The sequence below is a fragment of the Ambystoma mexicanum genome, chromosome 5p (genome assembly GCF_040938575.1).
Source record: "Ambystoma mexicanum isolate Mex_15411 chromosome 5p, UKY_AmexF1_1, whole genome shotgun sequence".
NCBI classification, from domain to species: Eukaryota; Metazoa; Chordata; class Amphibia; order Caudata; family Ambystomatidae; genus Ambystoma; species Ambystoma mexicanum.
The window spans coordinates 445,077,605-445,105,381 of NC_090930.1; the positions used below are offsets into that span (position 1 = coordinate 445,077,605).

At 42.0% G+C, this 27,777-nt stretch overlaps 1 protein-coding gene across 5 annotated transcripts in view; it reads right to left on the minus strand.

Annotated features, from left to right (window-relative positions):
* The window catches only part of DOCK11 (dedicator of cytokinesis 11), a 1,707,663-nt gene that overhangs the window by 1,117,632 nt on the left and 562,254 nt on the right, over positions 1-27,777 (minus strand). The window lies entirely within an intron of this gene.

Consider the following 27,777-nt stretch of genomic DNA (forward strand, 5'->3'; position numbering starts at 1 on the left):
ACTTCTCCTCCCCTAGGGCTCCAATACATCAAAACCCACAAACACTCATACACTACGCACCCGCCCCACACACGCACATACACTACGCACCCCCACACACACTCCGCACCCCACCACACACAATCAACACCCGTCCAAGCATTCAAAACATAATCCTTGAACTTAGAAGGCATCCTCTTTTCCCGCACCGGGTAACTACTATCCCTTCTCAACCCCTCTCCCCCACCCAGCGGCATAGTTGGCACCACTCCTTCTTCTACAACAACCGGAGCCTCAGTGGGCTGTCTCTCAAAAGAAACAGTTCTGGCCACAGGGAGGGCTCTGGACCCTCTGGTCCAAGGGGAAACTCTGGAACCTGCATCGACCCCGTTATTGTTTCTCTCTCACCCACCAACATATGTGAAATGCTTTCCTAATCAGGCCTGCCGGGAGTGTTCGTAGTATGCCCCATTATGGACTGTTCCTTCTCAACCACCACGGCTCTTCTCTTACTCCATCTGCATAAAAACACTAGTAGCCTTGGCCACATACCAGGGATTCTTTATCTGCACTCGATCTCCTAACGACACCGGTAAGGGTTTCCTGGCACTAAGATGTTTTCTGACCTTTTCCTGCCTTGTACAAACTCGCTCCAGTACCTCCTGCATGTCAACTTCAGAATGTGCACCACCACCCAGAGCAGACACCCTCAACTTTGTGCCTGCCTTTCTGCCACGCATCATCTCGAAAGGAGAGCAATCCCGTCAACGCAGATGGCGTGTACCTGTAAGCCTTGAGAGCTTCTGACAAAACACTCCACCAACATAGACCATCGGCTACAGCTAATTGAATGGCACCTTAACAAACCTGTTCATTCTTTCGACAAGACCATTTGCTGCCGGGTTGTACAAAGTGGTTTTATGATGCAGTATCCCTAAGCTGTTCATAAATTCCTGCATATGTCCTGACACAAATTGCACCCCATTGTCAGTGACAATACTTGTCGGAACGCCTTCTCTGTCGAACACCTTCTTTAAGAAATCCACAACCTTCTCTGACGTGACACTTTCCAAAACTGTTGCCTCGACCCATCTCGAAGTATAGTCCATGAGAACCACAATCAATCTAAAATCACCACCCAAAATGTCCATGGGATGCATGATGTCAACTGCAACTTTCGTCCACACCACATCAGGAATTTCCACTGGATGCACAGGCTGGGGTTTAGGCACTTTACTTTTGTCACTTGTGGCACATGCTACACATTCTTTCACCTCCACCTCCACATCACTGTCCATGAGCTGTTTTTTAATAGTGTGTTTTTTAATAGAATGTTATTATGTTTGTTTTTAGAAAATATACGCTCACATATCCTGAAGAAGACATACAGTTTTGGTCTGGAGAACATCTATCAGACCCGGTTGAAGTCGAAACTATTGTTACAGTGGAAGTCCTTCATAAATGAGAGAATTACATATGGGGACACCTATAGTCGATAATGTTTATAATGTGGACATTTATCAGTGAACACTATTTGTTTTGTTATGAATATATTGTATTCGAATACGTTTATATGCAAACTTTAAGTTCCTTGAATAATTAATTTTTTTAGATTTGAATGGGATGTATGCAGTATGAATGAGTGCTTTTTTGAAATTAGAATTTATATTTGTACACTTTTTACAATTATGATAAAATGAAATAAAATAATGAATCAATTCTTTCAGCACTAGTCTCCATTTCACCAGTCTTTTCCTCTTATCTGGCACTATATTTGTTCTATTTGTAATTGCTTTACCTCAAAGTGCCAGTGCTATAGAGGTACCCACCTTTGGGCTTGGTTGATGTGAAATTATCCCCACAGCCGAAAGTAAAAATATTAGGGGTAACTCTTCACCAACTATTGAATATGAGGGCCAACGTGGGCAGCCTAGGCTCGGCAGCTGTCTACTATGTGAATCTGCTTGCACACCTGAAACCTTTCATCACTCAGGATAACGCCAAAACTATTGTGAGAGTGTTCATTTGCTCTAAAATAGATTACTGTAGTAGCACCCTGGTGGGCCTCTGTAAAACAGTCATTAATAGACTCCAGGTCTTTCAGAATGAAGCGGTCCGAGTGGTCATTGGACTCTCCCGCTGTGACCATGTTTCGGTGCCAAGGCGGGCTCTGCATTGGCTCCCGGTGGAAGCACGAATTTGCTTCCACCTTTTGGTCATTACATATAAATGCAGATCCAGCCTTCTGCCCCTCTACTTGTGAAACCTCATCCTTTAAAAGGTCAACAGCAGATCCCTCCGGTCCAATAACCAGAATCTGCTGGCCACACCCAGATGTAGAACGAATAAGGTGGAAAATGAGCCTTGTTTGCTGCAGCCCCGAGGGCATGAAGCTTGCTCCCTCCCGAGCTGCGCAGTCTGACTTCTCAGAATCTTTTTTTTTTTTAAACTGAAAACATGGCTGTTTTCGTTATTTGTCCTAATGTTGTTTTGCGCCTCTCTCATCTGACCAGTGCTCTGTTTTGACTTTTCCTCTTTGTGTTTTTTGTCCTGTATGCGCCCTAACGCCTAAGGGTCTATATGATATGATATGATATGATATTTTATTTATATCGCGCTCATACACAAGTGTTTCAGAGCGCGACCAAGCAAAGGGAGGGGAACAAGGGAGAATAAAAACAACGTCTTATTAGGCCCCGTGACATCAAGAACACGCAAGTGCATGGAAAAGGGGAAGAGCCAGGAAGGGGGAGAAGTGGAAAAGTCCGATACAAGGAGAGAACGGAATAAATAATAAGTGCAATAAATAAATACATGCAATAAATAAATAAAGGCAGAGGCACTTGCGTGATTTGTCAAAAATGGGGGACTGTATGGGTACAGACACAGATCCCAGTGCAAAGGGTGGCTCGGAGGCAGTGCAGGAGGGAGAGCAGGTACCTGTGTCCGAGGGTGGCCAGGAGAATGGTGCGAAGAGAGAAAACAGATCAGCAGGGGAGAAGAGGGGCAAAGGCAGAAGCGAAGAGGAAGGTCGTGAGGAGCTTCTGGCACCGGGAATGGTTCTCCTCAAGTTTCAAAGTGGCCAGGAGGCTGTTCCAAAGCGAGGCCCCTGCCGAAGACAGGGATCTGCCCCCAGCTCGTTTCTTTGAAAAATGACTGACCCTGAGGGAGTTGGAAGTAGAGGAGCGAAGGGCTGGAGAGGGAAGGTATTTACTATGGCTGCACTATATAAATGTAATAAAGTAAAAGTAAAGGGTATAATACACATCATGGTTACTCATTAGGTGGCCCTCTAGATGTTTTGGACTACAACTACCATGAGTCTTCTCCATTCACTATGCTGGTTAGAGCTAATTGGAGTTGAAGCCCAAAACACCTGGAGGGCCACATATTGAATTGCCAGGTTAGAGACTATATCATGCACAAGCAGTAGGTCGTTTGAAGTTCGTTTCAGTATAACGAGTAATAATGCGTGAAGATGTTGAACAGCTCAATGTAAAAGCATAATATATGACTATCTAATGGAGACTGGTTACTTTATCCCGATGAGGTCCTCTACAGGCCACATAGAGGATCTGGCCTATTTTATATATTGATTAAAACATGTATAAAGGGTGCTGATGCAAAAAAGGTAGCAGGTGCCCCTCTCTCGAAAGAACAAGGCCTGATAACCTGTTCAGTGGTTATTAACCACATTGAGAGTTTGCAGCCATTGCTTTTTGCTCACTGTACCTTCACAGATGGGAAATATCCATTTGCATATCAGTCTTTGTCCCGCCCACAAGGGCAGTCCAGCACCAAAATGCTATGGCAATTCCTCTCTGAACAAGAGTACCATCAGTAACCCCATACACGTATTTCAGCCTTGTTGGGCATCATCAGTGAGGTGAAGCTGAGCCTCTCTAAGCACATTGAGCAGGGAGTCCACGTCTGGTTGCCCCCAGGTAACCTAGGATGACCAACCCCAAGTTCCTTTAAAAAATACAAAAAAGGTAGCCGGCGCCCCTCTCTCGAAAGAACAAGGCATGATAACCTGTTCAGTGGTTATTAACCACATTGAGAGTTCGCAGCCATTGCTTTTTGCTCACTGTACCTTCACAGATGGGAAATAACCATTTGCATATCAGTCTTTGTCCCGCCCACACGGGCAGTCCAGCACCGAAATGCTATGGCAATTCCTCTCTGAACAAGAGTACCATCAGCAACCCCATACACGTGTTTCAGCCTTGTTGGGCATCATCAGTGAGGTGAAGCTGAGCCTCTCTAAGCACAGTGAGCAGGGAGTCCACGTCTGGTTGCCCCCAGGTAACCATGTGGGCGGGACAAAGACTGATATGCAAATGGATATTTTCCATCTGTGAAAGGTACAGTGAGCAAAAAGAATGTGCTGCAAACTCTCATCTCAGAAAAGGTTATCATGCCATGTTCTTTCTGGAGAGGAGCGCCTGCTACCTTTTTAAAAATATTTGCAAGGAACTTGGGGTTGGTCACCCTGAGTTACCTGGGGGCAACCAGACGTGGTCTCCCTGCTCACTGTGCTTCATCTCACTGATGAGGCCCAACAAGGCTGAAACACGTGTATGGGGTTGCTGTTGGTACTCTTGTTCAGAGAGGAATTGCCATAGCATTTAGGTGCTGGACTGCCCGTGTGGGCGGGACAAAGACTGATATGCAAATGGTTAATTCCCATCTGTGAAGGTACAGTGAGCAAAAAGCAATGGCTGCGAACTCTCAATGTGGTTAATAACCACTGAACAGGTTATCATGCCTTGTTCTTTCGAGAGAGGGGCGCCGGCTACCTTTTTTGTATTTTTTAAAGGAACTTGGGGTTGGTCATCCTAGGTTACCTGGGGGCAACCAGACGTGGACTCCCTGCTCACTGTGCTCGGAGAGGCACAGCTTCATCTCACTGATGAGGCCCAACAAGGCTGAAACACGTGTATGGGGTTGCTGTTGGTACTCTTGTTCAGAGAGGAATTGCCATAGCATTTCAGTGCTGGACTGCCCATGTGGGCGGGACAAAGACTGATATGCAAATGGCTATTTCCCATCTGTGAAAGGTACAGTGAGCAAAAAGCGTGTGCTGCAAACTCTCATCTCAGAACAGGTTATCATGCCATGTTCTCTCTGGAGAGGAGCGCCTGCTACATTTTTTAAAATAAAGGGTGCAGATGGCAACAAATGCATAAGAGCACTGTACTATATAAACACATACAAATTATAAAACGTTTTAAAACAGTCATGCTATTGAAACAATCACATCATAATGAAACGACAAAAACGTAAACAAAAGAGCCCGAAATATGAATAAGCAGCGTTTCAATGGCAGGATTTTAAAGCCTTTTGGAATTTCAGGTAATATGATGTCAGGCGAATTTCAAGTGGAAGAGCATTCCAACCAGCAAGAGCAGCACTAGAAAACGATATGTTCAGCGAAGTTGAATGTTTATACCTGGGGACTGAAGGCATAAAGAGTCAAGGCTACGGCGACATCAAGAGCCACCAGAAACCCTTAGTTTTTAGACAAATGACAAGGAGTCTGAAGATGGATGGCTTTGTAAACAATACAAATTGATTCAAAAGAAATTCGAAACTCATGTGGAAAAGAGTTTTTCAAATTGGTATTATTATGTGATCACATTTTCTGGATCCAAATATTAAACGGGCAGTCGAATTAAAAAAAGCGTTCATTGGAGCCAGTGAAGATTGAGGCAGGCCTATTCAAAGGGAATTACCCACACTGCTACGCATATGTCCATGCACCACACACACTCAAACTGCAGTACACTGAATGACAAGTTCTGGAGTTGAATGGGTCATTTTGTGGTAATGTTCCAGGCCATGGTTGGAGGGTTGAGACAGAGAGAAATGAAGGGGTGGGAGGCTTTTGAAAAAAAGCAAATAGGTTCACATCACTGGGAAGTGAGAAAGAGAAAATACTGGGCCTTGGTTAAACGGAGGAGTAATCGGATAAGAGATAAAAGATGAGCAGTGGAAAGGGATGAAAGGGGGAGGCGCCCTTTTAGGGTAAGCTGAAAAGATAGGAAAAGATGACTAGGGCAAACATGCCTTGTGTTTGCATAAAAGGTTTGTGCACGCGTCGGGCGTGGCGGATGGAAATGTGAGAAGGCTAAAACACCAAAAGAAGTGGCCAAGAGAATGGGTTGGATGGATACCTGGTGTTATGAATGCACTCAAATAGCAGAGGCTGAGTGTGGGGTTTGGCTCATTCCACGTGATGGATGGCCATTAGATGGACTGACAGTGCTTTAAGCAAATCCTTGATGACAGATTGATATATCACACTTAATTATGACACTATTTTTAATACACAGAAAAGAATAAATGAGACATTGGATCTTTGTTCTAAAGAGGGAATGTCTTTACTTGTGGAATGTGACTAGCTGCGGTCATCTTTGAGTATTGCACCTGCCTACCAAGCACTTTTTTTACTCAAATCACACAAGACATTCACACACCTCCTGTGAGACTGACAGTCATTGGGGTACTGGTTGGATAACAGAAACTATTTACACTACCTAAGCCCTCTTCGCTATGATGTTCTATTGTATATGTGTTATGCCATGAGTATATTAAAACAATTCAGCGACTTTCAATGGAAAGAACATCAACAGCTTGTGAACCTTGAAGCTGCATCCCTATATACATTAACAGATCATATATCATTCAAAAAAGCCATTGAAATCTTACAAGCAGAGAAATAAGTTTGACTACAAAACAATATTTTTTATTATTGATGGTGATTATTTCAAACAAATAAAGGGAGTCACAGTGAGAGCTAATTATGCCTGTCTTTGACAAATTTGCTACAGATACTTTTCGCAAAAATATAAACTAAACCCAGATATAGCAAGGGAATTGAGACAAGTTTCAAAGTGGTGTCACTATATAGCCTTAACCAGAAACCTCTTCAAATTTCAAGATCAGTTTTTTCAGCAGATTTAAAGTACTGCCATGGCCCCTAATCTCACAAATCTATATGTCAACATGTTTAAATGTACTACCATTTTTACTGATATTAATCTTTATATAACAACATCCATACGTGGCTTTGTTATATAAAGATTAATATCATGTGGTCAGCAGTGGATTTTGACCACAAATGTGTGGTATGGCTCAACAGCCAGAATAGTTTCCTCAAATTCAGTTATTCTACTCGTTCAGTTGACGTGAATTGTTCAAGACATTAATGTATGTCACTCCACAGGCTTGTTATTGATTCGCCACTAAGACAAGCCTACTGATAAAAACGGCACGGCTTACTTAGATACCAGAGTGATCATGCTAGGCATGTAAAAAACAATCTCTCATTTGGACAATGTCTTCATTTAAGGAACAGCAGCACTCCATAATCTTTTAAATGTGAAGCCAAACATCTAAGTGACACATTTCAGAATTGAGGGTACCCGAGTAGACTGGTTAAACGGTCCATGAAGCGAGCCTTTAACAACAATCGGGAAGCCTTATTAGACGAACATATGACTAAAGAGCACCCATCCCGAGGTCAGTGTTTGTGGATTTGTCCTATAAAATCACGTCCATAATTAACAAAAATTTGAAATGATATTTCAAGAAAATTGAATCTTTACCATTCATTGTGTACAAAAAAAGCCCTAACATTAGGAATTTGGTTATTCATAATGACATACAGTTTGGCCTTGAAAAGCTGCGTACCAATATGGAAATATGGGGTTTGGATCCCATTATTGGCCATCATAGTTGTGATTCATGTTCAGTGTGTGAGCTGATTATGAATACAAATTCTGTTGATTTGGGTTTGACAAATGTGTGGAATCTGAAAGATTTCACTAATTCTAATACAGCCAATGTTGTATATTTGATGAAATGTCCTTGCGATTTGTCATTAATAGGCAAAACCAAGCACACATTTAAGACACAAATCATCGAACATAAAAGCTGTCTTAGAAACCACATTGAAGGTGAAACATTTTATCCCTATGGGACATCCCTACACCGACTTAAGATGGGTCATTTTAATGAAGATCAAAGGTCCCAATCAAGACGCAATTTACCACAAATTATTGCATCATGAAAAAAAACTGATTTTCCTGATGAGCAGCCACCTTGTTGGGCTCAATGACAATGAATGGCACCACTCCTGGTGTCCATGCGTTCAGCTTTTACCTCTATGACCACAATTATCAGTATGCAGTATTTTGTATAATTTCATCTTTCATTGTATACTGCTCCAGCTCTGGTTGCTCTTACGACTTTAATGATCAGTATGTTGCACAATTTCATCATTCACTGTGTTTTGCACAGGGACTTGGCTAGTAGGATTTCGATGACAAGCTCGTTGTGTTCTTTGTGAGGTACCTCTGATCCTTACATGCCAGTGGGCAGTGGTAAGCGATGTGGGTTTCCATTTGGAGGTAGTGTGCATACATTATTTTGTGTGCATGTCCTATGTTTACCTGTTAAGTATGCATAATTCGCACATACCTTGGGATGGGGACACTGTGCCCGCCGTACTGTATCCCTGTACAGCTTTTCACACAGTGAGGTCCACCTTGTTTGTGCTATCCCACTCAAATATTCACAAGTGTTTTTCCTATAACATTTTTTATTTATTTACCTTTTGGTTTAGTCCTGAGGGACTGATGCACCTTACATGGAGCTTTTCAGAAATCATTGAGTTGATTAGTGCATGTTTATGTTAAACTTGATGGCCTAAGTCTTGGTTCGGACACTGCCACTAAGATCCCGGTTTCCTTGACATAATGAGCTTACTTTAAGACGCGACACATGACACATCATTACAGCAACGTGTACGTCCCCGTGATCCTCCAAGATGTTTTATACTTCCGTCCTTGGCAACTCACGTTTCGCGTCTATCGTGTCTTGCATGATGGTTGTGGAGAGTACAAAGCTTTGATTTGGTGAGTTATAATCTTGCGCCTGGTGGTATGTTAATTCGAACACTTGTGCTAACATTCTTTTTAATACAATATATTTATTTTCTAATTTGTTTTGTGATGATGTTATTTATAGCATACCCATGTCAGTTGTTAGACTGACCTTTGTGCCATTGAACCTCTGTGCAGCTGTGCAGCTGAGTTTACACGACACGGCATCAAAAACTATGTAATTTAGGTGTTGTTTATTTTGACACACACCTATCAGCATGTGTTGTACTGTATTGCTTTGTTCGGGTGATGGCTTTCTGCACACTGTGCCCTATTTCACTATCTCCATCCGGGAAGCCGTTTGTGTTTTTTAGTGACAACTGGTGCTTATGGATTGGTTTTCCACTCTTGGTGTGATCTCTACGGGGTTTGTAGCAGTGTTCCCCTCCTCTCTGTCATGTACTTTAGTCGTTGTCTATTGTGTTGGCGATTCATTACTAAGGTCGCCCTTGCTCCCATTTATTTAGATTGGCTGCTTGTGAGGCTTCTTTGGATCCCGTAGACTTGACACCTTGGATGTGTCCCTGCATTCAACGCGTGTTTGACCAGCTTTAATTCATCATTCAAGGACAGGAATAGTTTGGTATTTGAAGGTGTTGCTTTTGTAATTTTTCCCATTGATGTGACTTAATAATATATCATTCTTTTTTGGATATCTAGGACCCTACAGTAATTATGTTTCTTTTGGTTTTGTTTTCAGTTATGTGATGACCCCAGTATTGCTGTGTCTTGGGACAATGCTAATATTTGTGTCCTGTCCCAATATATGTAACCATCATCTTTGAAGATCATGTTTACATTTTACATGGTGACATCACACCTGGTAGAAGTTCTTATCTGAGGATCAAGAGGACTGTAATTATTGGTGTTTAACCCTGATGAATCTCCGGTATTGAGTTTTGCTGGACAGAAACATGTTGGGTTCATGCCCTCATGTGTTTGTGGCAGTCCAATGCATACATTATCAAGTACAGAGTACTTCTAATACCATACACTAGGGGTTAGATAGAGGTACTTTCATACATATACATAACAGTCTACACAACAGTCTACATAACAGTCTTCACAAGACGACTAGTTCTCCTCTATGACAGTTTGGACACTTCCTCCTTTTCTGACAAATTGGGTGTATCATACGCTTGTCATTAGATGTTTTTAGGTGATACATGTTTAGGGATTATTCACTTGTTTACATGTATGTTCATTGTTAATTGTTCTTATGTATATGAATACACATGTTTTAATTTGCTTTCTGTGTGTGGGGTACTCGTTGATGATGATTTGCTTTTCATGTATGCCTTTTATTTAGGTTGTCATTATATATACTACAACTTCATGCTTTGGCCAGGCAAAGTGACATAACGTCTTGGTTATTGCAAGAGATTAAATGAGAATAATTTCCAGATCAAAATAACATTAACATACAGCAACCAATCTTTCTTTTTTAGACCTAGATACTGTTATACATACAGCAATGGCTTTGAAATAATCAACAAACGAGGCTAAACTATATGCAACTTCGAACATGGTGTGTTCATTGGGGCAAGCACAATCGCAGCATGGATGTGAATTACTTAAAAGAAGTGAGCACACTCAAGAAGAGATTCATGCAGAGGGGTGTGAGGGGTCAGCAATGAGAGACGGACATAAGGTTCTTGTATTCTTAAGTAAAGACATGTTTATTAAACAAAAATGGGTTGTAAAAATGCCTCCTTAGCCCTATTCGAATAAGGAACTTCACTACCTAGAAACTAAAACTAATCTGTGTCAGGATGCAAGTAACAGAAAAGCCGTCCTTGTGTCCAAAACAACTTATCCTGACCCTCACACATAAACAAACAACAAAGGGTGCAAGGAAATGTCTTTAACCTGATGCTAGAAAAAGTGTTTGAAACCAAAAGTGCAAGAATAACTCCAACCAAAATGTTGTCCAAGGTAAAGACCGTTGGATACAGAAGATGGTTAACTTCCCCTGGATTCCTAAACAGAATGGCAAAATCTAACAGTACCTTGGTGTCTGTAATGGACTCACAAGGTTCTTGTTCAACGGATGAGTTCTGCTCAAGCAAACAGGTCTGTATCCGTTTTTCAGTAAAGACTCTTGTATCTTGGTACATTATCTGGTATACTCCCCTGCCAGGTATCCCTATACAACCTCCAGCTGCCTGGTGTACCTGCCTGCTAGGACATATCCTTAAGGTTTCCAGATCCCCTGGTGTTATCTCCTGCCAGGAATCTTTGTACAGCTTCAACTGCCTGATTTACTCACCTGCCAGGACTTCTTATATGTTTCTCTGTTCTTAGATGTATCACAATAGTATATATCATGCGCTGTTTGGTATATCTATTTATGGTAATATGTTTTCAAATGTACTTGCTCAAAACTTCTCCCCCTTATTGACATCTCATGCTTCTGTATTTGATTAGGGGTTCCCTTATACTTTGTATTGTCTGCATTCAAGCATTCTTCTTATGACACCTTGCCTTTGTACTGTGTCATGGCTGCATTCAAACAAACGTTGCCTTTGTATATGTTCTGCATCAAACATTCTTCTTATTGTTTGTTTGTTTGTTTGTTTGTTTATTACATTTATAAAGCGCACCAGACCCAGGAGTAGCAGGGCGCATAAAGGATATGCGAAGCTTACAAGTGTTGCATATAATACAGACAATAAATGGCCAGTAACATTACACAGGAAGTAATAAAATATACAGGCTTACAATACGAGGAAGGCAGTTATTTACATCTTAGTAGCTATAGGTATGCACAATTAGCAAGTATACAATCTAACAGCAAGACGCGCTAGTGTCTCCCAGTTACAGAGGGGAGCTCATTTTCAGTCATTATTGAGTGTTGAATGTGTACTTTGCCTTGACCACACTCAAACCAACTTTGCTTTTGTATATTTCCTGCATTAGCAAACTTGTACTATTCAATTACTTGTGGTTACGGTTGTCGGAATGCCCCAGGGCCCCCAGCTGCTTTGGGCAAACTCACCAGTCTTTTCCATCATCTCCCACGGTGACTGCACCACTCCATTTTGACTTCTTTCTCTGCTTTCCAGGTTGGAGTGTGTGGATGCTTCCGCAGCACCTGAGGCGGCTCTGTGGTCACACACCAGCTCTCCTGCTCGGCCCTGAAGGAAATCTCCTGCCTTGTCCAGTGGCTGTACCTCCAGGAGCTCCTGCACTGCTCCCCGTTTCTCAGCATCTCTCTCACTGCCTTGGCAGCCTTCTCTGCTCTGCAAGACTTCTGGGTGTACCTCATGCTGCAGAGCTCCCGCGTGGATGGAAACGTCCCCTTCTACACTACTCACTGCACTTCTCCTCTCCCTAATGTGGTTACCATATTTAAATGTTCCGTTCATCACAGGTTTGGAAAAACAGCTAGCCCGCATGTTGTATCTTGTGTTTCTGTCACTGTGCATAGACTTCCTTGTCCTCCTCCTCGTCCCAGTACCTGAGCGGTTATGGGATTTGAAGTCCATAACTATCTTTGAGCTTTTAACTCTGGGGTGGTTTTTCACAAGTATTTCACAAAAAAGGTACATCCAGAACAAAAGGTGTTACGGGTGAGTTATGTGTGATAGGGTGAAAGGTGGTGGCCTGACTAGAATGACAATAAGCCATTAAGAATTTAGGAACCAGAGGGTCTTACTCATGGGAAAGGGGGGAACACTGTGACATCTCCAACAAACTCATTACATCTCCCCGGTAGTTGTCTCCTCCCTTATGTAACTGACCCCAAGATCAGGATCAGCTAGCGGCTGCCGTCCCCTGGCCACAAAGGATGGGGTCACTGCCAGGGAATCTGTGATGGCTCCATTGGATTCATCACAGTGTGTATGATATTGGATCAGTAAATCTAGCCATAACAAAGCCTCAAACATGATCATGAAAATAACCAACCAATTCCAAAATTAAAATCAACAGTTAATACATTTCCAAGTATTGTGACATTTACTTCGCAAAATATAAAAGACAATTCAAATGGCCTATGTCTTGGTAGGGTTTTGTGTTACTACATTGATGTTAATCCATCCATCATTTTCAAAATGAAACACACTTTGAGGACCGTCTTTCTCGACTACTCAAATGCCTTGAACGTTGGCATTCCAGAGTATAGGTTAGATTGTCTGCAAACATTTAATTATTTACAGGCACCCAAATCACGCCCTGTCTCCAACTTTCTCGCATCTCTTCACTGCCAGCATATTCTTCTGAGCATACAGTTTAAAATCCTCATATTACTTTTTAAGTGCATTCACATAAAAGCCGCCTAGTAGTCAGTGGACAAAATATGTCTATCTGAACCACGATAGTGTTTATGGTAGCTGAATAATGAGCAGGTACCTGTTGACAAGACTAGAAGAGACCTCATATTAGCTGTAGCTTGGCTTCGGCTTTAGAATGCCTAAACTGGCAGTATTCAAAGCCTTACGTCTTTTACAGTATTTTGAAAACCTCTGCAATCCTTTCTTTGTTCCTGATCTGATCCCGTTGCAGAACCCTCTATTGCCGTGTTGGGCTTCTTTCCTATACACTGTGCTACTCTTCCTCAGATGTACACCTAGATGTCATCTTTTCTGCCTGGTTCGTGTGGTATAACACAATCAACATCAAAATCAATCTCAACACCAACATTTAAACACAGTCATAAACTTTGGCTTAAACCACAACAACCAGGTTTCCACAAATGTGACAGTTGTACTAAGTATCCAAGTGCAATGAATAACAGACCAACTTATGTGGGTACATTAAATCATGTCATAAACATTAACCAATGTATTAATTGCAAAATGATCTATGTTGCATACATCATAGAGTGTGTAGGTACCATCTTCTATGTTGGGAGCACTAACCGTCAATTACGCGCAGGAATGCATGAACCTTTTTGAGCAATTAAGTTCCAGCATGAACAATACCCACTGGCATCCCATTGCAAATCTGCACTAATAAATTATACAATCCGAAAACTGAAATTCTTCAACATTGGAGAGCACTCAACAACAGCAAAGAAGTGCAGCTAACAAACTAATTACGTGGGAATGTGAAACAAGAAGACATTTCTCTTTAAGAACAATTGATTTTGGTTTAAATAGGTATCATGCACCTCATTACGAGTACAGCAGTATGGTAAAAATGGTGATAAATTAGTGACACTGGAATTACCAAATCTTTTTCCACACCGCCATGCTACGAGTTTTGGAGTTGTGTTTGATGTGAAATGGAGGGAAATCCTCCACTTCCCATGCAAACATCACAAGATTTACCGTGACAGAATTACCACTCATGGTAAATCTGAAATACATCCTTTGGGAGACCTATAGACTACAAAAAGATAGATTTACACTTCCTTGCCACCACTCATAACCCTGCGGGTTTACATGGTCTGAGTGGCAGTAACAGTTTGGGCTGTAATTCGGCAGATGTACTGCCAACCTAAGCATAATGAGATGCAATGAACTGAATATTTTTGTAAGAAAACAAAATAATATCTCAGCAGTGTACAAGTTAAGAAGAGTAGATATGAGCACAAGATAGATGACTTGTTGGTTTCCATTCAGTTTTTAATTTAAATGAACTATTTGGCATCTAGCAATCCCAATTCTTTTATTAGTCTGTACTTTAGAGTTATCAAAGGAATGGAAATAGTTTCAAATCTTTTTTCTCACTTTACTAGATGCATTTAATTGTAATTCTCATTGGTTGCACCTACAACTTTCCGGAGAAATTAAATTATTAAGGCTATCAATTCACACAACTAGTGAGGACAACTGAATTATGTCAAAAAAAAATATTATTCACATGTAGAGTTCAGAGAATTCAAGATTCACAACAAAAATGAATCAAAAGACTATACAACAGGGTTATTTTTGTGTGAATTTCAGATTAGGCTTAAGTGTAATTGTCGACTTGTTTTTGCATCATCTATTGATACTGCGCCATTCACATACAACGATCCACCACAAACTGGAAGTAATATATGTTCCTCACGCTTAACAAATACTGCTCTGCTTAGTCTTGCTATGTGTCTAACAAAGACATTTGGAAATATATGTGGGACTGGAGAACATTAGTCCTTTTTCGTGTCTGTATCTGGACTAATTTTGAGTCAATACACGAGCTAGTGTCAACTCAATGCAGGACCGATTCATGAGCATTAACTTAACTAACCTATTGCTCTAAAATTATCATCTCAAATGAGACAGATATTTGAGTTACCTGTTCACTGATCATGGCATCATGTTTAATAACAGTGATCTATAATATATTAAGCTATCACATGATGACATCCATCAAAAGCATTACTCCTTTTTTTGTGTTTGTTAAAGGCTTTTAACAGCACATGTAAAACTGCTGCTCTTGCTTTCTCCACAGCATTCAGGAGGGTGGCAGGTATCATACAGATTCAACATATCATACCTGGATAGCTGCCAAATTGGAATCTCAATGGACTACACTACAGATATTCATTTATGATTTGCAGTAACATTCCTAACATATTGGTTGAAGTCTCATTAAAGACAACTTGACTTTTTTCTTTACCACAGATGCTGATAAACAACTTGAACAAACCTATATTTATGTATTTATTTATTTGTTTATTTATTAGGCGCATAAACAACAGAATGGTGTTTCAAGGACCACAAGCCAAAGTGGGGAGTGTAAGGGAGGCATACTATCACATGTATGACACTGACACAAAAGGTACAATTTGTAAAACCTTTTGTTGAGGTTTCAATGGGGTTGTAGAAGCTCCTACTTTGCCCTATAGCTAAGATGGGAGTAGTCTCGACCATCAAATAATAAACAAAACAGTCCTGGGGCCAGATTACAGAAACTTTGCACCGGTGCAAGGGCAAAGTGTGCACAGTATTAGGACTAGGGCAAAGTTTGCCCTATTTTTAAAAACACTGGGACACATTAAAAAACCATTGCCCCTCAACAAGTGCAGTTTGGCATATTAGAAGCACCGGGACAAAAATTGCTGTAGTGCAAAAAAATGCATTTTCACTACATTTTTGCACCAGGGCAAAGTTTGCCCTAGTGCTAATACAGAATGGTATTAGCACTAGTGCAAACTTTGCCCTGATGCAGAAATGAAGTGAAAATGTACCTTTTTTTCACTAGGGTAATTTTTGCCCAGGTGCCGATAGCATGCCAAACTGTATTTGTCATGGTAAAATAGTTTTCTAATATGTTCCAATGTTTTTAGAAATAGGGCACACTTTGCCCCAGTGCTAATACCATGCAACTTTGTACTTGCACCAGTGCAACGTTTCTGTAATCTGGCCCCTGGTTGAATCAGTCAAATCAAAATGGCCTATACTAAAAACACCTAATGCCTACCCTATATCTTGTACAAAAAGTGTGAAAAGGAGAATATTTTTGTAAAGGACAGTCAGTGTTCAAATATAAAGAATAATTGTGGCTGAGTCAGCTCTCGTCCCCACGTTGGACAGCAGGGAGTAGGGAGATCCCTGTAGGCAAAATGACACACTCTGGCTCAGGCTCTTAACACAAAGACAATTCAATATGTGGATTGAGGCCTGCCTAGCCTTCCACGTTAAAGTCCTTCTTTCAAATTTTCAAACACAGTTCACCAAACAGTTCACGTTGGTCCCCCTCTGCCGGGCTCAGACCTCTTAAAGCAAAGGTTTACATTGGTCTCCCTCAATTGGGCTCAGACCTTTCCCATCAAAACAAAACACTTGCTCTTCCCAAGCTTCATTGACTTCCTTTAAGGGTTAGGCAGAGATCGTTGGAGGAGCACCAACCCTGAATTGTGGATAGACAATCAGGAATGAGCGAGAGAGGAGAGGAGGCTGAGGGGAGCCTAAAAGAGAGCTGAGTGTCATCCGCATAACACTGAATGTTAGAGACAGTAGAGATCAGGTGGGCCAAAGGGGCAAAGTAGACTTTGAACAGTCAGGGTGAGAGGACAGAGCCCTGGGGAACACCACATGTGGAGAGAGAGGTGGTGGAGAGAAAGGACCCAAGTTGGATCTGGGAGGGTCGGTCCAGGATGAAGGAGGTCTTTCCCCTCAGGAACAACACGAGTGAACATATACTGAAGCATCTTCTGCCCTTCCTGTCATGTGTCAGATTCCCACAGGAAATACTTACTGAACAAAGTATGACTTTTATGTACAAAATCATGCATGATGTAAAAGAAGTATTAAATATCAAGACCCTATGTTCTTCTGTGTACCACCGACACACTGACAACCTTGTGGAGAGGTTTAGCCAAACTCTGATAAGAATCCTCCACAATGTGACAGAAGGAAGGCAGTCAGAAGGAACTGGGATATTATGATTTCCTGGGTTCTGTTTGTAGTAAGAAAAACCCCTCAGGTGTATCTAGGGTATGCCCCTTTTGAATTGTTTTATGGGCTAGAAAGAGAAGAGAGACCTGGGAGGAGAGAAAAGAGACCATACTACCCTTTCCTCAAACAGCACATAAGTAAATAAAAATCACATATGGCTGCCGTTAGGGAGATTGTAAAACAACAGTTAAGTCGGGCCCAGCAACATCAAAAGACCTAATATGACCGCCAAGCGGCAGCCCGTTCTCTCTCTATTGGGGACTGTGTCTTAGTTCTCCTTCCAACATCTGAGAACAAAATGATCTCAAAATGGTACGGTACCCTAAAAGATTTTAGAGCAAAAAGGTCCCCTTAAATATCTGATCGCCCAAACTGATAGAAGACAGAAAATGTACCATATTAATTTAATACCTGGGCTACCTTGCAGGAAATGGTTAATCCGGCCTCAGACCGAAATGATCAAGGCGGTACAGGAAACATCTGTACCCAGGACAAAAAGAGACCTTCAGGCTTTCCTCGGTAAGTAGCAACTACCGTCGGTTCATCCCAAATTATTCCACCGTGGTCACCAATCTGACTGAGAAGCTAAAGAACACCTATCCACAGAAGCTTGTCTGGAGGAAGGAAAATCAACATAGCTTTGAAGGCCTAAATAGATCTTAAGCCAAGAAGCGATTCTGAAGATGCCCGATTTTAATCGAGAATTCATCCTCCAGATGGATGCCTCCAAAATCGATTTAGGAGCAGTACTCTTGCAGGAACATGATGCGCTTGAACACGCTGTCCTGAACACCAGTAGGAAGCTATTCCTTAGAGAGAAGAGTTATGCCACTGTGGAACTTCAAGCCCTAGCCATCAAGTGGGCCTTTGTAGACCTGAAATACTGACAGGGAGAAGGTTCTGGCTTGTAACCGACCACTCCCCTCTGACCTGAATGAATCTGAGGAAAGATTCCAATGCCCAAGTTATGAGGTGATTTTTAGACTTACAACCCTTTTTTCTTGGTGGACCATTGAAAGGGCAAAGATCAAGGCATTGTGGACTTTCTAAGTCGTTTGCTGCTTCCCAATCAAGGGGGAGCCTCCCATTTACCCTGAGGATTATGTGACAAATCTTGTCAATGTGTCCCTTCTCCCCAGAGGGGAGTCACACCCTGTGAAGCTAGGGGGGTGAGTCTGCTCCATAAGACCCTCCCTAGGGTTCTGGGCAGGTGAGACCTCACTGGGAGTGACTTCCCTCTTTGGGACAAGGACTCCCAGTCCGAGAATGACCTCCCAGACCAGATTACTGTGTCAGCCTATATGGGTATAAAGGAGTGTTGTTATTTATTTTTTTAACCCACCATTTAGCAATTAGGATTCAGATGGAAGACTTTTTGGACTTTGATGGACACCCTTAGGTTTAGTTTTGACAGGTAGGGAACTTCCCTCGTAGAAATAGGGCAATATAGGAGTTTTCCCTTTTATTTAAATACAATCACAATAAACATGTCACTAAATCGTCTGACTCCTTCTTCTGGCTCACCACAGTACACACACCATTTTAAAGTGAAAATGGCCATGTTTTAAAACATTTCTGAAGTGTAGTAATTCAGTGTGAGATATAGGGTGTCAGGTAAGGAATACAGAATTCCACAACGAGTTGGCATGAACAAAGCAAAACTGCACACCTAGCCGGATAAAAACAATTTTGGAACCCGAGGCGATTTACAATACTGAAACAAAGCTCTCTAGAGGGCACATAACAATGATCCTTACTTGTTAGAAGCAAAAGACCTTGGAAATGAGGTGCTTTGAAGACAAGTAATATCCCTCCCCTAACAGTAACCGGCGGAGGGTGCCTCAAGTAGTCTTATGAACACTGTGGTGTCTATAGGTTGAGATCTTAGGTAAACCAAGAAAACTGGCACTATAGTAAAGCAGTTAACAATCCAGATCTTAGAAAGAAAATAAATTACTCCTGATGCATCTGTAAATGAAAAAACGAATTTGGAAAACTCTAGAGCAGCTAGGATTATTTTTCAGGCATTGCGTGAATTAAACTGGCTCCCGGTAATAAAGCGCATTGAATTCAATGCCATTTGTTTGGTCCACAAGGCCTAATTATCACAAAGGACCCTTCTTTTCGCCGAGGCATTTCTGTCACTGTGTCGTCAATCACCATGATAGATTATCCTGCACCAGGCTTCTGACAGATCCTAAATGTAAACTTCAGAAGTGGGGCGGAAGGGCCTTTTACGTTAATTGCTAAATTGTGGAATAGTCTGCCCCCACCTTATTTTATTGGAGGATCATTTGACTTTTAGGAAAACTTCAAAAACACTGCTCTTCCCCAGATAATCAGTCTAGGTCAGTTTACTATCTAATTGTATGTTGTATGCCCCATCAGTGGCAAGATGTTTTTGTGTGTTATAAATACAGTACATACATAGATATACAGGAGTCAAAAGTTAAACCTTGATCGAGTTTCACCACAGAGCTCTTCACTAGTTCAGTCAAGGGTGGACAGATGTCCATGGGGAGGAGGGACAGAATGTTGATGCCCATAATTTATGGAGTGGTAAGGGCACCAGGATCTCAGTTTTAGATCTATTAAGCTTCAATCTGCTGTGACACATAAAGGTATTCACAGCCATGCAACAAGATTTAAAACTGTAAGTGCCATTATCCAGGGGCACACCCAGACAGATGGTTGTCATCGGAAACTGAAAAAAGTGAATGCCAAAGGACGCAACCAGCTGGGCCAGGAGCACCACAAACAGATTACAATGTAACACGGACAGGACTGGCCATGGGGTACCCTAGAGGTCAACAGGAGCCATTTAGATTTTTAAGGAGGTAAGACCACAGCTTCATGGCAGTCCGCAATGCAAGAAGAAAACAACTCCCATGCCATGCCTGAAAGATCCATTGAGAAAGACGTGACAAGAGCAACTGATGGTTCATTGCATCAAAGGAAGTGGATACGGTAAGTATTTTCAACAATGATGCACCGCCCTCATCAGCTGCCAAGCATGGATCATCCATAAGCACAACAAGAGCAGATTCCACACCAATACAAAGGTGGAAGATAGAGTGGCCATCACCAAGGAGATTTGAAGATTATATATATTTCTGAAGCTGTCCCCTTGAAGCTGAAAATCAAGATTAGATTTCTTGAGCCTGGAATAGATGACTGCATCTTTAAGATCATAAGGTATGATGCCTGTACATAAAAATGCATTGACTAAGTACATAGATCCACAGAAATAATGTCTGACATCTTTCAAAGGTTTCACATCATGGGACAAACCAGAAAACCTACATTTCGCAAGAATATTACTGACTTCTTTAGGAATCACAGAGTGGAATTAAGACAATCTGTGTAGAGGGTAGGACATTGTGTTAGGCAAAAGAAAAAAGAACATGTGAAAAGATAGATTCGCAAGCCGCCATATCGTCACATAATTTACATCTCTTCTCAGAAAAAAATAACCAACAAAGGAAAGAATATCACCAAATAATAGGATATTCTTTAAGAGAGAACACATCATTTCAAGATTTTGGGACATAAGTTACACGACCATTCGATATATCTCTTTGGAAGGGTTGGCAGGAAACATGTAGCTGAGGTTTGTGTCATGTAGTCTGTGCGCCTTTCCTCTCTGAGAAGAAGTTGCTTCCAGACTCTGCAGAGGCAGAGGGCAAACTTGCAATTTTTCTACTAAGAAGGGAGTGGGCCTTGACTAACAAACAAGACCGCCAACGTTAAAAAATCCCACAAAGAAATACGTAAAAGAGCAAATAAAGTCACGAGGTCAGACAACCATGCTAAGAACAATGAACCAAAGAAAATAAATCAAATGTATAAATGGACAGACAAGGGACGGTCCACGTGCAGGCCAGGCACCTTCCCAAAACAAAGAAATGAAGTGAAGAAGAGTTAAAATGAAACTGAGAAGTTTGAAAATAGAATGATCTGACCATTCGATGCGGCATGCAAAGGAGCGTGTAATGCCGATCACATCAAATGACACCTGTACATTTCCATTTCTGGTTAAAAGTTGGAGATTTAAAAATATGAATAGAAAGTTCATGTCAACTTAATTATTTCATTCATCTATGCAATTGTTTAAGCATAGCCTAACTCTGAAATACAAACAAGAATGGATTAAAACCCAAATCATAAACAATAACAAGTAATTAAACAAATTACGGTGAAACTAAAAATAAAACACAGGGACAATAAAAGAGGGACCGGGGAGACAGGCTTGGAAAATGAGCCATTAGACAGAGGGGAAAGCTATGCCAAAGAAAGTAAGAATTTGCCTGGGGCACTACTGATATTCGGGTGTAGAGAGTTCCAAAGGATCAGGGCCGCAGCAAATAAAGGCTGGTTGGAAAGAGACATGAGCTTGAATTTGGAAATGTCTGATCTATAGACATCTTTGCTGAAAGTGATCCAGGCATCCCTGCCAGGTACACCTGTTGGACAAATGTTAAGGCTTAGATGTGACACAAGCAACTTAGAAATGAAAGCCGTTGTGAAGTGTAACCCAGTGCTGAGCTAAAAGGATAGGATTAAAATAAGCAAATGTCTTTGCCCCCCATGATGAATGATGGATATGAACGGCATACAGGTTGTTAAGGTGGTGAGCAAGGGTCTCAATGAGAAAGAGGGGTTCACCTTGTGCGTGCCATATTGGTCACTGGGGGAAACAGCGGAGTTGGAGTGATGTCACAATTTTTCATGTATCTAGCGTAGTTAATGAGAATGGAATACTTTGTGTTTAAGTTGATTTATATAAATTGGCAGACGGGCAGAAAGATAAATGTCAAGCCTGCTGAGGAAATATAAACATAATGTAAGTATGGTGTGCCATGTAGCATCTAGAAACTGGGCAATGAGGAGCTTCATAATGTGTTTGTGAGAAAGGGGATTTGGAATGAAGAAGCCACTGTAAAGAAGACGCAGTAGTTTTAAACATGCTGTATGCAGTGTGCTTTTTCATAGTTTGGCAAGGCCCCGCAGCCAGGGTTTGCGAGGTGAACTCTGTGCGACTGGGAAAACTGGTTTGGCAAGGATTGAAGGCTGAGGAAGAGCAGCTGCAACAATATTAGGAGAGCACCAACAGGCAGGCCCAAGGTTTTTACAGCTTAACACTATTGTGGAAAGGAGATGCAATCTTTTTAAGTGCATGTGAGCTTGTTATTTATTGTCCAGGGGAATCTGACCATCTGCTCGCGGCTAGGTAATAAACCTGGGGTGAAGGGACACCTAAGGGCAGAGTTGACCAATACTTAATAGGTTTCAATTATTTTCTCAGGTTGTATCCGGAGGCCATGAGTTTTGAATTGGTAGTCATTTAGATTATGGTGATACAAGGACGCCAGCAAGTCTGAGTGGGTGAGATAGTTATCACCAGTTCAAAGGAAACGTGTTTAAATGTGTATGTGATGATGTCATGACCTACCATGGACAAATCCCAAAAAGGGGGGTGCTGGAAATATGAGCTAATGATGGTAGTTAGATGAATGTGGCCAATGAAAATGTGGGAATTAGAAAAGATTGGATTTCTTTTGTATAGGTTTGATAAATCATGTTGGGTGGGGGGGTGATTTGTAATAAAATATGTGGGAGTGTTTTAACTGTTGCAAAATGTATATAATGTGAAGTGTTTGTGTGGTTCAGTTTGACTCTACAGCATCCCCTAGCTCCTCCAGGCTGATTGCACAATAAACATGCTTTACAGACAACCGAGCACTTGCTTCTTAAGTGTTGGGCCTATTTTTCCTTAAGGGTATTAGAGGCCCATCTGCACAAGGTCAAATCAGGAAATACAATCAACATTGCATTACCACCAACCAGCTTGGCGATAAAAAGGACCTGGAAAACAGTGGAAGTTGGAAGGGAACTAGAGCCAATTCTCAATTTTCCAGCATTAAGGGGGACAGTTGCCGGATAATAGAACATGCTAGATAACTGTATGTCGTTTATCCGGGTGGCAGAGATTTGAAAAGAGAGAAAAAAGGCAAAATAACAAAGATTCCTGGCGTTGGCTCTATTTAGCACCACCTCAGTTATATCGATGCCAAACTTTATATCTGCAATTTCCTTAACCAGAACGGTACTATTGATGGCAATGGAAGGTACCAGTTAATAGGGCATTCCGGGTTACGGGGTTCTGGACAACAAAGCTTCTGCTGTACATCTACCCAAGTAAGTGCAATTAAAATCGACATCTACAAGTTAATTTAGACACCTGAGACGTTAGGTTCTGAGATGAGCAAAGAGTAAAACCTAGGGACTGTGCCTCTTTAACCAAGATAAAAATAATACCAAGCCAGAAAAAATGGATAACCACGATTGAACAGGAGAAGGGGAGCGTGAGGGGGCATCTGCAAGAGTTTTACTTTTCGGGGATGGAAAGAGCTGCTCATGGTCTGAAACGATCCCTTGTAGCGGTGTGCATTTGCATGAATTTCCCTTAGTCGAAGAGAAGGGCAGCAAGCACAGGGGAATACGCGTGGGGACTGCCGCATATGGATACACATCCCTCATTGAATATGGGGTGCAGGCTCCTCTGCAGCAGCCCTACCTTTTACATGCCGCCTGCCCACATTAAAGGCAGTGAAGCTCTGCGCGCACAGCCATGATTGTGTTCAGAATACTTTTTCTGAATCAGTGGTTGCACAGAATGCAGGGGTCGACTCCACTCGGGTGTGCCCTGCACCCACAATAGTAGAATAAGGAAATATAATAAAGGAAGTGGTTTAGTGAATTGGCCCCATTGTCTCTGCAAGCATGAGTTAAGCTTTGGAAATATACGCTTTATTGAGCAGGGTAGATTGTTATACTGAGGCAGAGCAAGGAATATGGCTTTACATTGTACAATCAGCACTTTCACTGTATCTTTAAAAGCATTAACACACTCACAGCGTTATAATGTTATCAATTCATTATAGAACAATTTACAGATTTACAAACAACTTTCTTCACGGACAAAATATAAACTTGTATTTAGAAACGTAACACCAGTTCTCTGTTCAGGACTGCCCATCAAGGCCTTAACACGTCTTCAAAATACAGCATTTAGAAGCCCTTCCAGTGCATTTGCCGGGATGTCTCATAGACGTGACCGCAATAACATTGCCTTCCAAGACTAAAGAAGAAAGCCTTATTCCTGTAGCATACACTGTGGTGTGATTTGTGGTTGCAAGCGCCTGGGTAGAAGACTTGGCATTCATATGCCGCATTCCTTTCACTTAAGACTGTCGCCACCTTTCTAATGATTGAAGTCACTGGGAGTCCGTGTGGCCGTAGTCCCAAAATTCATTGAAATGGCAGATCTTCCTGGAATCGGTTCGGCATCTGGAATATTTCCAACCATGAGCAACAATTAAGAGCCAATCTGGAGCGTATTTTTCATCTAAGCCATTAGGACGACCAATACCTCGCTCTGTCATGTTATTCACTTGCAAAGCACCTGACTTGAGAGAATAGCATTGCTGGGACAGCTAATGAAGTGCAATCACCTTTTTGGGGCTCCAAGGAATAGATTGGAGAGGCAAGGTCTAGCAGGCCACAGACGGGGTGATCTAGCCTAAACCAGAGGTCATAAAGAGGATTGCAATACAAGTTTATTTTTTCCAGTGTCTTGGCAGAGCTAAGAAGACACGCAGAGCCGAGAGGTTGTGGAGGACCCCACCAAGGAGTGGTAGCCACAGACTGATGCTGCTTTATTTATACTGCACAGTGCTTATCCTCTTACACTAGAGACCAAGCTGAAGAATTACTGCTGCAAGCACACCTGGAACTCTTCTGATGGAGGTATGAAGCTTGCATTGGATAAAGCTATAGACAAGGGTCAAGACAGACACACTTTTTCATTGCATTGCTCATGGCACAAATCTTGCTCAAGAGTGGCCGAGCGTTTTACAACAGGACTACCTTTACAGGACTGATCAGACTGCATTCCCTTTGTCCTTGTCTCGCTATGGTGTCTTCCAGGTCTCTAGCATGAAGCACTTTAATCACTCTGCAACAGGTCTCAAAGGGCCGAACAGTGCCAGATCGATATTTGCATTCCACAGAGACTTGAAATGAAGAACTCTCAAGCAGATGTGGCCTAGAGAAATAGTGGCTGTCCACTCATTTAAAAGATTAGGCCAAAGGAAGGCTAAATATAAAACCACGGTTAAAGAGCTCACACACGCTAACTAGTCGACCAAACATAAACTGTAGACAATAGTAGTGCGAACAGTGCAAATTACAGAAGGACACACTTAGCAAATGTAAATACTGGGATTCGTACTTAAGATAGCAACAATTGAACACGTACATGCCCGATAGATTGTTGTTATGGTACATACCACTGTTTGCTTGACTATTATGTCTGAATGTTTTGATGAACGTGTTATGAATGCTGATGGACAAGTGGTTACTAAGGCCTCCTCGTGTGATGTTATGTTATGTGAATGGCAACCATAGTAGAGTATAGAGCAGAGGTACCGGGTACTCACACACACTTTCTAGAGGACCAGAAGGTGTGCATGGGTCTTTCTCCTGAAGCCACAATGATCACTGGCCACTGTCTAGCTCTGGAAGCCCACCCCAACAATGAATACTTCAGTTTTAATGACAGTGGGATTTCCAAGTTCCAGAAAATGGGCCAGTTATGTAAACATCGCTACATGGAGCTCATGACAGGCGCCTGGACTAGTCTGAGGCTCCCCCATCATTATAGGTTGGCCATCATCATGGTGGCCATGGCAGGGGATTTTCAGAACTACCACTGGCTGTATTTTAGTACATCTGCACCCATCCTGTAAAAGGTATTTCTCGGCCATTCCCATCCTCATGTTGACGTTGGGAATGGTGTATATACTCAGGGTCAGTATTTTTTCTAAGAAACGAGCTGGGGGTAGATCTCTGTCTTCGGCTGGAGCCTCCCTCTGGAACAGCCTCCCTGCCACTCTAAAACTTGAGGAGAACCATTTCTGGTTCCGGAAGCACCTCAAGACCTTTTGCTTTTCTTCTGCCTTCGCTCCCCCTCTCCCCTGCTGATCTGTTCTCTCTTGGCACCATGCACCTGGCCACCCTCTGTCCTTTGGGCCCAGGTACCTGCTCATCCTGCCACCCTCCCGCACTGCCTCCGGGCCACCCCTTGCACTGGGGTCTGTATCTGTACCCATGCAGCCCCCCTTTTTCTTCCTGCACTTATCAGACCTACCCTGTCTGCTGCCTTAAACCTAGCACTTGCAAATTGCTGGCTGCATTACCACTGTTTGTTGCCTTTATTAGTTATTTATTGTTATTTATCTGTTTCTCCTCTGCTTCGCACTTTCCACCTCTCCCCCTTCCATGCACTTTTCCCCTCCCCCCTCTCCCATGCACTTGCGCTTTCTCAATATCACTGGGCCTAGTAAGATCGCTGTTTTGTTCTCCCCTGTTCCCCGCCCTTGCCTTGTCGCGCTCTGAAACACTTGTGTACGAGCGCGATAGAAATAAAATATCAATCAATCAATACACAATAGTGGATGATACTGTTACTGTACATTATTTCTAATGCACAAAAGAGTCACATCTGACCCGTTGTATACATTACATGGTAAAGGAGGACATCCCAGATGCCGAAATGTTTTACCTTCTTACAAAATCCTAATAGAAGAGGTTTTAATTGCTTTGAAGTAGAGTGGTGCTCTTCCCTTGTGTAGAGGTAAACACATTTCAAATGCTTTAGGGAAAATTTCATAGGAGGGAAAACTTGGAGGTATTACAACGTGCTATTCCACCTTGTAATAAGGCGGTATTTACCATTGTAAAATGGTAAATACTCTCTCAGCCCTGTAAGATAGTGAGCACTAAAATGGGAGGTGCCTGTGTTACCACCAAACCTGCAATGAAAGCGAGGGGTTTGCCAGTTCTCCTCCAAAGAACATAGCTGAAATGAATGCCAAGCGGTGCCTAAAAAAGCACAAGGGGCAAGTACCATTAGTAAGACACGAAACGGTACAAAGAGCAATGTATAGGGTCGTTTGGGAGTGCTCCTATATGGAATAATTGTGTAAAACAAACTGTGCCAAATGAAGAGTTTTAAAGCACCATTCGCCTGAAACACTGGCCAAAAAGTGATAGGATTTAAAAAGAAATTGACAGGAGTTGGAGAACTTCACAAAGGCATGCTTGGAAAAATATTTTAATATCATCCATTTTAAAGTAAATTGTGGCAGTGCTGTGGATCGAGGGCATCGGCTGTCATTGGGTGGCATTAATGGCACATTTGAGAGGTACATTCCAGTTCATAATATTTAAAAAGTAACTGAAGACACTTATCTGTGCATCTTATTATGATGCTTAGACCCTTTTCCAACTCTCTCTGGGATCATGGGTGTCACCGTCAATAGCGCCAAGACGCCACGTGCGATGATAGAGCACTTTACAAAACCTAGCAGCCGGGCATGTGAGGACTGCACATTACATCTGGTGACTGTACCTTGCATAAGGCATTCACTGGTGCTAAAGAGGTATTTGAGGTTGCA